Below are 16,217 nucleotides of genomic sequence, written 5' to 3'. Positions count from 1 at the left end.
TCAAGGCAATCTAGGCTTTTACTATCAGGCATTTTAAAACTCTTCCAACCTCTATCCGTTCAAAGTTTCAAAAGTGCCTCCACATTTTAGGTATCTGCTAAAGCAGCACCCTACTCTCTTGGTACCAAATACCCCACTCTCAGTACAAATTCTGTCTTAGTCTAGTAGGCCAGAAGTCTGAATTCAGGGTGCCAGCTCCAGGGGAAGGCTTTCTGTCTCTGTCATCTCTGGGGGAATGTCCTTGGCATCCATCTTCCCCTGCTCTAGGAGCTTCTCAGTAAAGGGACTCCAGGTCCAAAGAACATGCTCTGCTCCTGGCACTACATTCTGGGTGATATGAGGTCCCCCTGTCTCTCTGCTCCCTTCTCTCTTTTATATATCAAAAGAGATTGACTCAGGATTCCACCTCATCTTGTAGATTGAGTCCTGCCTCTAATTCTGCCTCATTAACATCATACAGGTAGGATTTACAATACACAGGGAAATCACATCAGATGCCAAAGTGGTGGAAAATCACACAATACTGAGAATCCTGGCCTAGCCAAATTGACACACATTTTTGGGGGGATCCAATTCAATCCATAACAAGTATTTTATTCTTTGAGATTCTATAGCAAATGGAATTGTTTTCTTGATAACCTTTTCATAGTGTTCATTTCTGTTGTATAGAGCCCAACTGGTGTTTGCCTGTTGACCTTGTACACTGCAATTTTGCTAAATTCTTCTATTAGCTCTAGAAGCTTTCTTGTGGCTTCCTTGAGATTTTCACAAATAGCACAATGTCATCTGAGAATGGGGATAGATTTACTTCTTCCTTCTGAATTTGGATTCCTTTTACTTCTTTTTCTTATCCTTCTGCTCTGATTAGGATTTCCAGTACAATGTAGAATAACAATGGTGAGAGCAGGCATCCTTGTCTTGTTGCCAATATTAAGGGGGAAAGCTCTAAGTCTTTCTCCATTGAATATGATGTTTGCTGTGAGATATATACATATATATATATATTATAAATGCCCTTAATCGCATTGAGGAATTCCCCTTCTATTTCTATCTTTTTTGTCTGTTTTTATCAAGAACCGGGATCCTATTGTGCTAAGAGGAGGGAGCATGAGGCACCTTCATGGAACTTCTAGCAGCTGGGAAGCTAATGAGATGGTGAAATGGATATGGGGGAAATGAGGTGGTAGATAAAAAGCCTTCAAGCTATCATTGAATAGGGGCCAATGATTTTGTAATTTGTTTTACATAGTACATTTACCTGTCTTTGTGTTTAATAATATTGACTTGAATATTAGAAGTGAGTTGTCTGGTAAAATATCCAGGATTCTGGTAGTTGTTTTTCATGATTTTGTTTAATCATTTTATGTCCTGTATTTCTTGTAAAGTGGACGTCATGTCTACAGCAATTCTGTCTAATACAAACGTAATGCAAACCATAGATGTAATTTAAAAAATTCTAGTGGCCATATTAAAAATTAAAATTTCAATGTGAAATTATTTTTAATGAAGTTTCTTATTTAATCCAATATATCAAATTATTATTAATTGTTGTTATGTGCCATTGAGTCAGTTCCAACTGATAGTGACCCCATGTACAACAGAGCGAAACACTGGCCAGTCATGCACCATCCTCACAATCATTGTTATGCTTAAGCCCATTATTTCAGCCACTATGTCAGTCATTAAGCGTCTTCCTCTTTTTTGCTGATCTCTGCTTTACCAAGCATGATGTCCGTCTCCAGGGACTGGTCCCTCTTGATAACATGTCCAAATTATGTGAGACGAAGTCTTGCCATCCTTGCTTCTAATGAGCATTGTGGCTGCAGTTCTTCCAAGGCAGATTTGCCCGTTCTTCTGGCAGTCCTTGGATTTTCAATATTCTTTGCAAACACCATAATTCAAAGACATCAATTCTTTGGGCTTCATTTTTCAATGTCCAGCTTTCATATGCATATAAGGCAATTGAAAATACCATGGCTTGGGTCAGGTGCACCTTAGTCCTTAATGTGACATCTTTGCTTTTTAACACTATAAAGAGATCTTTTGCAGCAGATTTGTCCAATGCAATGCATCTTTTGATTTCTTGACTCCTGCTTCTATGGGTGTTGATTGTGTATCCAAGTAAATTGAAATCCTTGACAACTTCAATCTTTTCTCCATTTATCATGATGTTGCTCATTGTTCCAGTTGTGAGGAGTTTTGTTTTCTTTACGTTGAGGTGTAATCCATACTGAAGGCTGTGGTTTTTGATCTTCATCAGTAAGTTCTTCAAGTCCTCTTCACTTTCCGCAAGCAAGGTTGTGTCATCTGCAATATCGCAGGTTGTTAATGAGTCTTCATCCAATCCTGATGTCATGTTCTTGTTCATGTTATTGGATTATTGCTCAGCATACAGATTGAACGAGTGTGGTAAAAGGATACAACCCTGATGCAAAACTTTGACTTTAAACCACACCATATCACACTTTTCTATTCAAACAACCACCTCTTAGTCTAAGTACAGGTTCTTCATGAGGACCATTAAGTGTTCTGGAAATCCCATTCTTCACAGTGTTATCCATAATTTGTTATGATCCACACAGTAGAATGTCCTTGCATAGTCAATGAAACACAGGTGAACATCTTTCTGGTATTCTCTGCTTTCAGCCAGGATCCATCTGACACCAGCAATGATATCCCCGGTTCCAAGTCCTCTTCTGAATCCGGCTTGAATTTCTGACAGTTCCCTGCCAATGAACTGCTGCAATCGCTTTTGAATGATCTTCAGCAAAATTATACTTGTGTGTGATATTAACGATACTGTTCAATAATTTCTGCATTCTTTTGGATCACCTTTCTTTGGGATGGGTACAAATATGGATCTCTTCCAGTCAGTTGGCCAGGTAGCTGTCTTCCATATTTCTTGGCATAGATGAGCGAGCGCTTCCAGTACATTATCTGTTGTTGACGCATCTTAATTGATATTCCGTCAATTCCTAGAGCCTAGTTTTTTGCCAATTCCTTCAATGCAGCTTGTACCTTTTCCTTCATGTGTTCTTCACCGTATGCTACCTCCTGAAATGGTTGAACATTGACCAATTCTTTTTGGTACAGTGACTCTGTGTATTCCTTCCATCTTCGTTTGATGCTTCCTGTCTCATTTAATATTTTCCCCCCAGAATCCTCCAATATTGCAACTGGAGACTTGAAATTTCTCTTCAGTTTTTTTCATCTTGAGAAATGCCAAGTGTGTTCTTCCCTCTTTGTTTTTGTGATGGTTAATACTGTGTGTCAACTTGGCCAGGTGATGATTCTCAGTGTTTATATGTGATCAGCCCCATGATAGGATCCGCTGTGAGTAGCCAGTCAATTAAAAGGGAGTTTCCTTGGGCGTGTGGCCTGCATGCAAATATGAGCAGATGTTCTGGCTTTTGCCTGCTCTGGATCCTGCATCTGGCTGCTGTTTGTCTGGCCTCCAGTTCTTGAGACTTGAGCAAGCAACTTAACCTGCTGATCTTGGGATTCCTTGGTCTTCACAGCCTGTGAGCAAGAGCCCTGCTCTCTGACCTACCGATCTTGGGTTAGCCAGCCCCTACAGCTACATGAATCAGGAGAAGCCTTGTGTCCTCGCCTGCCTATCCTGGCATTCATTGATCTTCATAGCCTGTGAGCAAGAGCCCTGCTCTCTGACCTGTTGATCTTGTATTCGCCCTTGCAGCTATGTGAATCAGGAGAAGCCTCTATCCTGATTCATGGTCTTGAGACGTCCCACCCTGTACAATTTTGTGAGCCATTTCCTTGATATAAGTCTCTCTCTATATATATTTATAGGCTTTACTGGTTTGGCTTCACTAGAGAACCCAGCCTAAGACAGTTTTCTATCTCCAGGCCTTTGCACATGTCATTATAATACTTTACTTTGTCTTCTCAAGCTGCCCTTTGAATTCTTCTGTTTAGCTCTTTTGTCAGTTCTTCCGTTTGCTTTAGCTACTCTACATTCAAGAGCACATTTCACAGTCTCTTCTGACATCCATTTTGGCCTTTTCTTTCTTCTCTGTCATTTTAATTACATCTTGCTTTCTTCTTGTATGTTGGCCTTGATGTCATCTCACAGCTCATCTGGTCTTTGGTCATTGGTGTTCAATGAGTCAGCTCTGTTCTTGACATGGTCTCTAAATTCAGGTGGGATATATTCAAGGTCATACTTTGGCTCTCATGGACTTGTTCTAATTTTCTTCAACTTCAACTTGAACTTACATATGAGCAATTGATGGTATTTTCCTCGGTCAGCCCCTGGCCTTGTCCTGACTAATGATTTTGAGCTTCTCCATTGTCTCTTTCCACAGATGTAGTCAATTTGATTCCTGTGTATTCCTTTCAGCAAAGTCCACATGTATAGTTGCTATTTATGTGGTTGAAAAAGGTAATTGCAATGAAGAAGTTGTTTATCCTGCGAAATTCTATAATGAGTTCTTCGTTGTCATTTCTATCACCTAGGCCATATTTTCCAACTACCAATCCATCTTGTTTCAACTTTTGTATTCCAATTGCCAATAATTATCAATACATCTTTGTTTCACATTGATCAATATCAGAGTGCAGAAGCTGGTGAAAATCTTCAATTTCTTCTTCTTTAGCCTTAGTGGTTGGTGAGTAAATTTGAATAATAGTCCTATTAACTGGTCCTCCTTGTAGGGATATGGATATTATTCTGTCATGGACAGCATTGTACTTCAGGATAAACTTTGAAATATTCTTTTTGACAATGAATACATCATTCATCTTCAATTCGTCATTTCCTGCATAGTAATCCGTATGATTGTCTGATTCAAAATGGCCAATATCAGCCCATTTCAGCTCATAGTAGTGACATTCATGGATCCCATTTGGTGTGAATACATCAGTCTATACTAAAGCTTACTGTAGAAACAGCCCTGTGAACTCCATTGTTGGATCCAAAGTAAGAAAATTTATGAGAATATTGTTCAGTACAATGTGCAGAGACTTCTTGAGAATGCTGTGGCTTACTGTTTTCATTGAGATGGATTGACACAGTGGCTGCAACAATGGGCTCAAGCATAACAACTATTGTAAGGGTGGCACAGGACCTGGCAGTGTTTTGTTCTGTTGTGCATAGGGTCACTATGAGTTGGAACTAACTTGATGGCATCTAACATCAACAACAAGTGTCTTCATTGTTTATATCCTATGGATTGAATTATATCTCCCCCAAATGTGTGTCAGTTTGGCTAGGCCAGGATTCCCAGTATTCTGTGATTGTCCACCATTGTGTCATCTGCTGTGATTTTCCTATGTGTTGCAAATCCTACATCTATGATGTTAATGAAGCAGGATTAGAGGTAATTATGTTAAGGAGGCAGGACTCAATTTACAAGATCAGGTTGTGTCTTGGATCAATCTCTTTTGAGATATAAAAGACAGAAGCAAGTATAGAGACAGAGGAAACTCATGCTACCAAGAAAGCAGCTCTGGGACCAGAGGGCATCCATTGGACTCGAGGTCCTGTGTGAAGAAGCTCCTAGACCAGGGGAAGATCGATGATAAAGACCTTGCCCCATAACCAACAGAAAGAGAAAGCCTTCCCCTGGCACCCTGAATTCAGGCTTCTAGCCTCCTAGACTGTGAGAGAATAAATTTCTGTTTGTTAAAGCCATCCACTTGTAGTACTTCTGTTACAGCAGCACTAGATAACTAAGACACTGCATATCAGGAATCATTCTTTAAAAAATTGGTTTGTGTTTATTTGCTCAATCTCACTATTTTTATAATTGATTCAGTCTCCTTTCTTCTGGCTGCTATAAAAAGCAGAGCCAAAGCTGGGGATCCACTTTAGCAAGTGTATAGGGATACATGGTACATTATAACTAATTGTAAAAATGTTTGGGAGAAAGGAGTTAGGATATGAATCAGAAAGGTGAGGCAAGTGCAGCTTATGCAGAATCTCATACGCCACTGAGAAGACTATGGCATTTACTGTGTGTGATATTGGAAGCTATTAGAGAGTTTTTGAGTAGAAAAATAATTGATCAGACGTCTAAGAATTTGTATATGTGTGTGTGTGGTGAAATATATATAACAAAACATTTGCCATCTCAACAGTTTTTATTTGTACAATTCAGTGGCATTAACTATATGTTCTGTGTTGTACAGCTATCACCATAATCAGTTTTCAGATTTTGATCAGACTTAAGGATCATTTCAATTGCTAAATTGAGAATTAACTTTCAGCTGGGGAAGAAAGAAGAAGCACTGAGACTAGTTAGAAAGCTCTTGAAATACCCCACTGGGAAGGTCACGATCTAACTTACTGTCCAAACCAAAATTGAAATTCAAGTTGAAATTTTTGAAATAGAGGGTGCTAATTTTTTTATTTAAAATTATGCTCAGACACAGACATAAAACTGACACTGTAGCTCGTATGTATGGTCACCTAACCAAGGAGAAATGATTGTGACTGGTACCAGAGTGACATCAATGGGGATGGTGCTGAGGGCTCAAATGTGGGATGTGATTTGAAGGTAGTGCTGATAGATTTTTCTGGAGTATTTGATGTGGGTGATAGAAAAAGAGAGGAGCTAAGGACAAGACAAAAGATGTTGGCTTGAAAAAACCAGAAAAATAGAGATTTGCCACTTACAGAAAAGGGGAAGGCTGTGAGAGGAGCAGGTTTAGAGGGATAATAAGAATACAGGATGTCAGAAAAGACTTTGAAACTTGCTCCTGAATATAGAGCAGCTAAAGCAAATGGAAGAAATGATGAGGTAAAAAGAGATGAGGGGTAGATTTCAAAGGGAAGCTCAAGAAGACAAAGTAAACTATTATACTGAAATGCGTGAAAACCTGGAGATAGAAAACCAAAAGGGAAGAACATGCTTGGCATTTCTCACCTGAAAGAAGTAGAGAAAAAATTCAAGCCTCGAGTTGCAATATCTATGGTGAAATATTAAACAACACAGGAAATATCAAAAGAAGATGGAAGGAATACAAAGAGCCACTGTACCAAAGAGAATTAATTGGTCGGCATTCAATCATTTCAGAAGGTAGCATATGATCAAGAACTAATGGTACTAAAGGAAGAAGTTCAAGCTTCACTGAAGGTTTTCACATAAAACAAAGCTCCAGGAATTGATGGGATACCACTTGAGATGTTTCAACAAACAGATGCTGAACTGGAGGAGATCACTAATCTATGCCAAGGAATTTGGAAGACAGTTATGTGGTCAACTGACTGGAAGAGATTCATATTTGTACCCATCCCAAAGAAAGGTGATCCATCAAAATGTGGAAATTATTGAACGATATCATTAATATCACATGCAAGTAAAATTTTGCTGAAAATCATTCAAAAGTGGTTGCAGCAGTACATGGACAGGGAACTGCCAGAAATTCAAGCTGGATTCAGAAGAGGGCATGGAATGTGGAATACCCTTGCTGATGTCAGATGGATCCTGGCTGAAAGCAGAGAATACCAGAAAGATGTTTACTTGTGTTTTACTGACTATGCAAAAGTATTTGATTGTGTGGATCATAGCAAATTATGGGTAATTATTATGAAGACTTGGAATTTCAAAAACACAGAATTGTGCTCATGAGGAACCTGTACATGGACCAAGAGGCAGTCATTAGAACAGAACAAGGGAATACTGCATGTTTTACAGTCAGGAAACATACGTGTCATGGCTGCATGGTTTCACCATATTTATTCAGTCTGTATGCTGAGCAAATAACCCGAGAAGCTGAACTATACGAAGAAAAACACAGTATCAGCTTTAGAGACTCATTAACCACCTTTGATACACAAGTAACAAAACCTTGGTTGCTGAAAGTGAAGAGGACTTGGAGCACTTACTGATGAAGATCAAAGGGCACAGCCTTCTGTATGGATTTCACCTCAACATAAGGAAAACAAAAATCCTCACGACTGGATCAATAAGCAACAACATAATAAATGGAGAAAAGATTGATGTTGTCAAGGACTTCATTTTACTTGGATCCACAGTCAATGCCCATGAAAGCAGCAGTCAAGAAATCAGATGACACATTGCACTGGGAAAATCTGCTGCAAAAGAAATCTTCAAAGTGTTAATAAAGGCAAATATGTGGCTTTAAGGACCAAGGTGCACCTTACTAAGCCATGGTGTTTTCAGTAGTCTTATATACATGTGAAAGCTGGACAATGGATAAGGAAAGCCGAAGAAGAATTGATGCCTTTGAATTATGGTGTTGGCAAAGAATACCGAATATATCATGATTGCTGGCAGAACGAACAAAACTGTCTTGGAAGAAGTACAGCCAGAATGCTCATTAGAAAAGATAATGGTGAGACTTTGTCTCACATATTTTGGACATGTTCTCAGAAGGGACAAGTCCCTGGAGAAGGACATCATGCCTAGTAGAGTGGAGGTCAGTAATGTGAAGGAGACACTCAATGAGACAATTGGCACAGTGGATACAGCAATGGTCTCTAGGAAAGCAGTGATTGTGAGGATAGTACAGTACTGGGCAGTGTTTCATTCTGTTGTACACAGGGTCGCTATGAATTAGAATCGACTTAACAATACCTAACAAGAACAACAAAGATCAGCATTTTGGACATGTCAAACTTGATGTATATGTTAAACTTCCAAGTTGAGAATCTATGAATCTGAAGTTATCCTGTCTGGAGATATGCATTTTGGAGTTATCAGGTTAGAGATATGATTTTAAATCCATGAGACAGCATGATATCACCTAGGATTTAAGCTAATTTAGATTTATTCATTCACCAAAATAGATCTCTTTCACTTACCTTCTGTTTCAGAGATTTTGATCAGTGGAGAGGATATGAAGATTTAAAAAAGACAAGGTACCAGTCTCCATGGTATTTCCTATTTAGGTTATTAGGAAAAGTATCATTTATTTTTCAATTTAGCATTACATATACAGAAAAAAAAATTCTAATCACATATATTAATTGTGAGAATGAAGTTTTGTGCAGAATTTCATGTTATTTTGGTTAGGTGCTGTCGAGTCAATTCCAACTCATTGTAAACCTATGTATGTACAACAGAACCAAACACTGCCCTGTTACTACTACAGAATTTCATGCTGCTAGTATAGAATTTCATGTTACCACTATAGAATTTTGGTGATATCCCGAGATGCTTAACAAAGTAAGTTTAGAATAGAAAAAATGGGAATACATTAATTTTTAAAAATCTTTTTAAAAACTTTTACTCGACAGCAATGGATATGAATGGATTATTGCGCTTTAAGTGAAAGTTTACAAATCAAGTCAGTCTCTCATACAAAAATTTATATACACCTTACTATACACTCCTAGTTGCTCTCCCCCAATAAGACAGCACACACCTTCTCTTCACCCAGTATTCCAGTGCCATTCAGCCAGCTTCTGTTCTGCTCTGCCTTCTCATCTCCCCTCCACACAAGAGCTGCCCACATAGTCTCATGTGTCCACTTGAGCCAAGAAGCTCATTCCTCTCCGGTATCATTTTCTATTTTATAGTCCAGTCCAATCCCTGTCTGGAGAGTTGGCTTTGGGAATGGTTCCAGTCTAACAGAAGGTCTGGGGACCATGACCTCTGGGGTCTTTCTAGACTCAGACCATTAACTCTGGTCTTTTTATGACAACTTGAGGTCTGCATCCCACCACTCTTCTGCTCCATCAGGGATTCTCTGTTGTATTCCCTGTCAAGGCAGGCATCAGTTCTGGCCAGGCACCATCTAGTTCTTTTGGTCTCAAGCTGATGTAGTCTCTGATTTATGCAGCCCTTTCTACCCCTTGGGCTCATAATTACCTTGTGTCTTTGGTGTTCCTCATTCTCCTTTGCTCCAGGTGGGTTGAGACTAATTGATGCATCTTAGATGGTCGCTTGCTAGCGTTTAAGACCCCAGATGCCACTCACCGAAGTGGGATGCAGAATGTTTTCTTAATAGATTTTAATATAGATGTCCCTTGAAACCATGGTCCCCAAACACCACACCTGCTAGTCTGGCCTTTAAAGCATTTGGTTTATTCAGGAAACTTCTTTGCTTTTGGTTTAGTCCAGTTGAGCCGACCTCTCCTGTATTGTGTGTTGTCTTTCCTGTCACCTAAAACAGCTCTTGCCTACTATCTAATTAGTGAATAGCCCTCTCCCACCCTCCCTCCCCACTCTCATAACCATCAAAGAATGTTTTCTTCTCTGTTTAAACTACTTCTTGAGTTCTTATAATAGTGGTCTCATACAATATTTGTCCTTTTGCAACTGACTAATATCACTCAGCATAATGCCTTCCAGATTCCTCCATGTTATGAAATGTTTCACAGATTCATCATTGCTCTTTATCAACACATAGTATTCCATTATGTGAATATACCATAATTTAATTATCCATTCATCTGTTGATGGGCACCTTGGTTGCTTCTATCTTTTTGCTATTGTAAACAGTGCTGCAATGAACATGGGTGTGCATATATCTGTTCATTTAAAGGCTCTTATTTCTGTAGGATATATTCCAAGCAGTGGAATTGGTGGATCGTGTGGTACTTCTATTTCTAGCTTTTTAAGGAAGCGCCAAATCGATTTCCAAAGTGGTTGTGCCATTTTAGATACCCACCAGCCGTGTATACATGCTCCAGTCTCTCCACAACCTCTCCAACATTTATTATTTTGCATTTTTTGGATTAATGCCAGCTTCGTTGGAATGAAATGGAATCTCATTGTAGTTTTGATTTGCATTTCTCTAATGGCTAATGATCATGAGCATTTCCTCATGTATCTGTTAGCTACCTAAATGTCTTCTTCAGTGAAATGCCTGTTCATATCCTTTGCCCATTTTTTAATTCGGTTGTCTTTTTGTTGTTGAGTTTTTGCAGTATCATGTAGATTTTAGAGATCAGACACTGATCAGAAATGTCATAGCTAAAATTATTTTTCCCATTCTGTAGGTAATCTTTTTACTCTTTTGGTGAAGTCTTTGGATGAGCATAGGTATTTGATTTTTAGGAACTCCCAGTTATTTAGTTTCTTTTCTGGTGTTTGTGCATTGTTAGCAATGTTTTGTATACTGTTTATGCCATGTATTAGGGCTTCTAGCGTTGTCCCTATTTTTTCTTCCATGATTTCTATCGTTTTAGATTTTATATTTAGGTCTTTGATCCGTTTTGAGTTCGGTTTTGTGCATGGTATGAAGTATGGGTCTTGTTTCATTTTTTTGCAGATCGATACCCAGTTACTCCAGCACCATTTGTTAAAAAGGCTGTCTTTTCCCCACTTAACTGACTGTGGGGAATGTCAGCTGCTCATAAACCCGCTAACCCGCTGCCTTATGGGGATGGATTTATATTTGGATTCTCAATTCTGTTCCATTGGTCTATGTATCTGTTGTTGTGTCAGTACCAGGCTGTTTTGACTACTGTGGTGGTATAATACGTTCTAAAATCAGGTAGCGTGAGGCCTCCCACTTTTTCTGTCTTTTTCAGCAATGCTTTACTTATCTGGGGCCTCTTTCCCATATGAAGTTGGTGATTTGCTTCTCCATCTTATTCATAACTGTTGTTGGAATTTGGATTGGAAATGCATTGTATCTATATATCGCTTTTGGTAGAATAGATTTTTTTTACAATGTTGAGTCTTCCTATCCATGATCAAGGTATGTTTTTCCACTTATGTAGGTCTCTTTTGGTTTCTTGCAGTAGTGTTTTGTAGCTATCTTTGTATAGGTCTTTTACGTCTCCGGTTAGATTTATTCCAAATTTTTTTATCTTCTTGGGGGCTATTGTAAATGGTATTGATTTGGTGATTTCCTCTTTGATGTTCATTTTGTTGGTGTAGAGGAATTCAACTGATTTTTTGTATGTTTATCTTGTATCCTGATACTCTGCTGAACTCTTCTATTAGTTTCAGTTGTCTCTTTAGGATTCCTTAGGGTTTTCTGTGTCTAAGATCATGTCATCTTCAAATAGAGATACTTTTACTTCTTCCTTACTAATCTGGATGCCCTTTATTTCTTTATCTAGCCTAATCGCTCTGGGCAGGACCTCCAATACAATGTTGAATAAGAGTGGTGATAAAGGAGATCCTTGTCTGGTTCCCAATCTGAAGAGGAATGCTTTCAGACTCTCTCCATTTAGGATGATGCTGGCTGTTGGCTTCATATAAATGCCCTTTATTATGTTGAGGAATTCTCCTTCTAGTCCTACTTTGCTGAGCAATTTTATCATGAATGGGTGTTGGACTTTATCAAATGCCTTTTCTGCATCAATTGATACGATCATGTGGTTCTTGTCTTTTGTTTTATTTATATGATGGATTACATTAATTGTTTTTCTAATGATGAATGATCCCTGCATACCTAATATGAATCCCACTTGGTCACAGTGAATTATTTTCTTCATATGTCATTGAATTCTATTGGCTAGAATTTTGTAGAAGATATTTGCATCTAAGTTCATGAGGGATATAGGTCTGTAATTTTCTTTGTTTGTGGTGTCTTTACCTGGTTTTGGTATGAGGCATATGCTGGCTTCATACAATGAGTTTGGGTGTATTCCATCTTTTCCTATGCTCTGAAATACCTTCAGTATTGTAACTCTTCTCAGAAAGTTTAGTAGAACTCTGCGGTGAAGTCGACTGGGCCAGGACTTTTTTGGGGGGGAGTTTTTAAATGGCCTTTTCAGTCTCTTTTTTATGGGTTTATTTAGCTGTGCTACTTCTGTCTGTGTTAGTTTAGGTAGGTAATGTTTTTCATCCAATTCTAGGTTTTCAAATTTGTTACAGTACAATTTTTTGTAGTAATCTGATATGATTCTTTTAATTTCAGTTGGATCTGTTGTCATATTGCCCATCTCATTTCATATCGGGTTATTTGCTTCCTCTATTTTTCTTTTGTCAGTTTGGCCAATGGTTTATCAATTTTGTTAATTTTTTCAAAGAACCAGCTTTTGGTCTCGTTAATGCTTTCAATTATTTTTCTGTTCTATATTTAATTCTGCGCTAATTTTATTTGCTTTCTTCTGGTGCCTGAGGGTTTGCTTCTTTCTATTTGTTCAAGTTGTAGGGATAATTCTTTGATTTGGGCCCTTTCTTCTTTTTGGATATGTGCATTTATTGATATAAATTGACTTTGGGCGCTGCTTTAGCTGTGTCCCAAAGGTTCTGATAGGAAGTGTTTTCATTCTCATTGGATTCTATGAATTAGTTTATTCCATCCTCATTGTCTTCTAAAACCCAGTCGTTTTTGAGCAGGGTATTGTTCAGTTTCCAAGTGTTTTGATTTCTTTTCCCTGCTTTTTCTGTTGTTGATTTCTACTTTTATGGCTTTATGGTCAGACAAGATGATTCGTAATATTTTGATGTTTTGGATTCTGTTAAGGTTTGCTTTATGACCTAATACATGATCTATTCTAGAGACTATTCCATAAAAAATGGAAAAGTATAAAAAAATGTATACTTTGTTGCTTTGGGGTGGAGTGTTCTGTATATGTCTGTGAGGTCTAGTTGGTTGACTGTGGCATTTAGAACTTCCGTGTCCTTATTGAGCTTCTTTCTGGATGTTCTGTTCTTCACTGAAAGTGGTCTGTGGACGTCTCCTATTATTATTCCGGACCTGTCTATCTCACTTTTCAATGCAGTTAGAGTTTGCTTTATGTATCTTGAAGCCCTGTCATTGGGTGCATAAATATTTAATATGGAAATATCCTCCTGGCATATTGTCCCTTTAATCATTATATAGTGTCCTTCCTTATTCTTTGTGGTGGGTTTAACTTTAAAGTCTATACTGTCAGAATATTGCCACTCCTGCTCTTTTTTGATTGTTGTTTGCTTGATATATTTTTTTCTACCCTTCAAGTTTTAGTGTTTGTGTTTTTAAGTGTAAGGTGTGTCTCTTGTAGCCAGCATATAGATGAATCATGTTTTTTAACCCATTCTGCCTCTGTCTCTTTATTGGCGCATTTAGTCCATTTACATTCAGCGTAATTATGGATAGGTATGCGTTTAGTGCTGTCATTTTGATGTCTTTTTTTGTTTGCTGTTGACACTTTCTTTTTCCCACTTAATTTTATTGTGCTGAATAGTTTATATATTGTCTTTTCCTCTTATTCATTGTTGTCGAGTTCATTTTTGCAAGCCTTCATTTTTTCTTTTGTGTTATTTTGATGGGTAGGACTGTTAGTCTCCTTTTTGTTTACCTTAATATTTACTTCTATTTTTTTTAAGTTTAAACCTAGCTTTTATTTCTTTATATTGCCTTAACTTCTTCTCTGTATGAAACATCTGTGACTACATTTTTTAGTCCCTCTTTGTTTTCATGTTGTCTTTTACATAATGACATCACTGTTTCCCTGTGTTGAGTGGTTTTTATCTTGATTTATTTTTGTGATTTCCCTGTCTTGCTTGACATCTGTTTGCTCTGTCCTGTGTCCTAGTCTTGGGTTGATATCTGATATTATTGACTTTCTAAGCAGAGAACTCCCTTTAGTATTTTTTGTATTTTTGGTTTGGTTTCTTACAAATTCTCTAAAGTTCTCTTTATCTGGAAATGTTCTAATTTTGCCTTCATGTTTGAGAGACAGTTTTACTGGATATATGATTCTTAGCTGGCAATTTTTTTCCTTCAAGGCTTTCTATAAGTCATCCCATTGCCTTGTTGCCTGCACGGTTTCTGCTGAGTAAAAAAAAAAAAAAAAATTTTTTTTTTTTTTGAGTCCGAGCTTATTCTTATTGACGCTCCTTTGTAGGTGACTTTTTGTTTATCCCCAGCTGCTCTTAAAATTCCCTCTTTACCTTTGGTTTTGGCAAATTTGATTGCAATATGTCTTGATGGCTTTCTTTTGAGATCTATCTTACGTGAAGTTCGATGAGCATCTTGGATAGATATCTTCTCATCTTTCACTATACCAGGGAACTTTTCTACCAACAAATCTTAAACAATTCTCTGTGTATTCTCTGTTATTCCTCCCTTTTCTTGGAAACCCGGGTGGCATAGTGGTTAAGTGGTACGGCTGCTAAACTAAAGGTCAGCAGTTCAAATCTGCCAGGCGGTCCTAGGAAACTCTATGGGGCAGTTCCACTCTGTCCTATAGGGTCCCTATGAGTCGGAATAGACTCAATGGCAACGGGTTTTTTTTTTTCTCCCTTTTCGAGTACTCCAAGCACTTGTAGGTTATTTGTTTTGATAGAGTTCCACATGATTCTTAGGGTTTCTTCATTTTTTTAAATTATTGTATCTGATTTTTCTTCAAATTTATTGGTGCCACGTATTTTATCTTCATTCTCATTAATTCTGCCTTCCAGATCCTCAATTCTGCTTCTCTGACTTTTTAATGAGTTGTCTAATTCTGTCATTTTATTGTTAATGTCTGAATTTTTGATTGCTGTCTCTCTATGAATTCTTGCAATCTGTTAAATTTTTCATTATGTTCTTAAATAATCTTTTTTAAGTTCAACTGCTTTATCTGTGTGTTCTTTGGCTTGTTCTGTGTTTTGCCTGATCTCGTTCCTGATGTCTTGATGAATTCTGTATATTAATCTTTTGTATTCTACATCTAGCAATTCCAGGAATTCACCTTCATCCAGAATATTCCTTGATTGTTTTGAGAGCTTGTTGAAGTGATTATCATCTGCTTTTTTTATGTGATTTGATATTGACTGTTATCTCTGAGCCATGTATAAGTTATTGTATTAATTTATTTTATGTTTACTCACTGCAGCCTAGCTTCTTGCTTTGTCTTGTTTTGGTATACCAAAATAGGCTGCTTGAGTGAGCTAGCTTGCTTATTTTAGCCTTTGAAGCTGAAACGTCTTGTCTGCAGATGGCTAGAGCTCTTTCCAGGTACATGAGCCTATAAGACCATTGTTTTCTTGTATGGATTCAGCTCAGGTGTCAAGGTAGGTGGTCATTAATTGTGTGATACACACTCTGTCCTACAGTCTTAGAGGGGCAAGGGTGATTGGTGTAGCCACAGGTATCTGGTTGCATATTGGGGTCACACTCTTACCAAGGCAGAGGGCTGACAACCGTCCCCTATGAGGAAAGTGCATCCCTGTTCCCTATAGCACACAGGTGCGTGGACTCTGCAGATGGACCATGGGCGCCCAATGCTTTTGGTTGTAAGGACTGGGAGGTACCACTTATCCTTGGACCCCTGTTTTAGGTGGCTAGGTGATGTGGGTGGAGCCACCAGTCCTTAGGCCCCTGATGTGGTTCTTAGGACCCTGTTTAATAGACAAATT

Source organism: Elephas maximus, chromosome 3, assembly GCF_024166365.1.
Source record: "Elephas maximus indicus isolate mEleMax1 chromosome 3, mEleMax1 primary haplotype, whole genome shotgun sequence".
NCBI lineage: Eukaryota > Metazoa > Chordata > Mammalia > Proboscidea > Elephantidae > Elephas > Elephas maximus.
Note: the sequence above shows the minus strand (reverse complement) of the source record.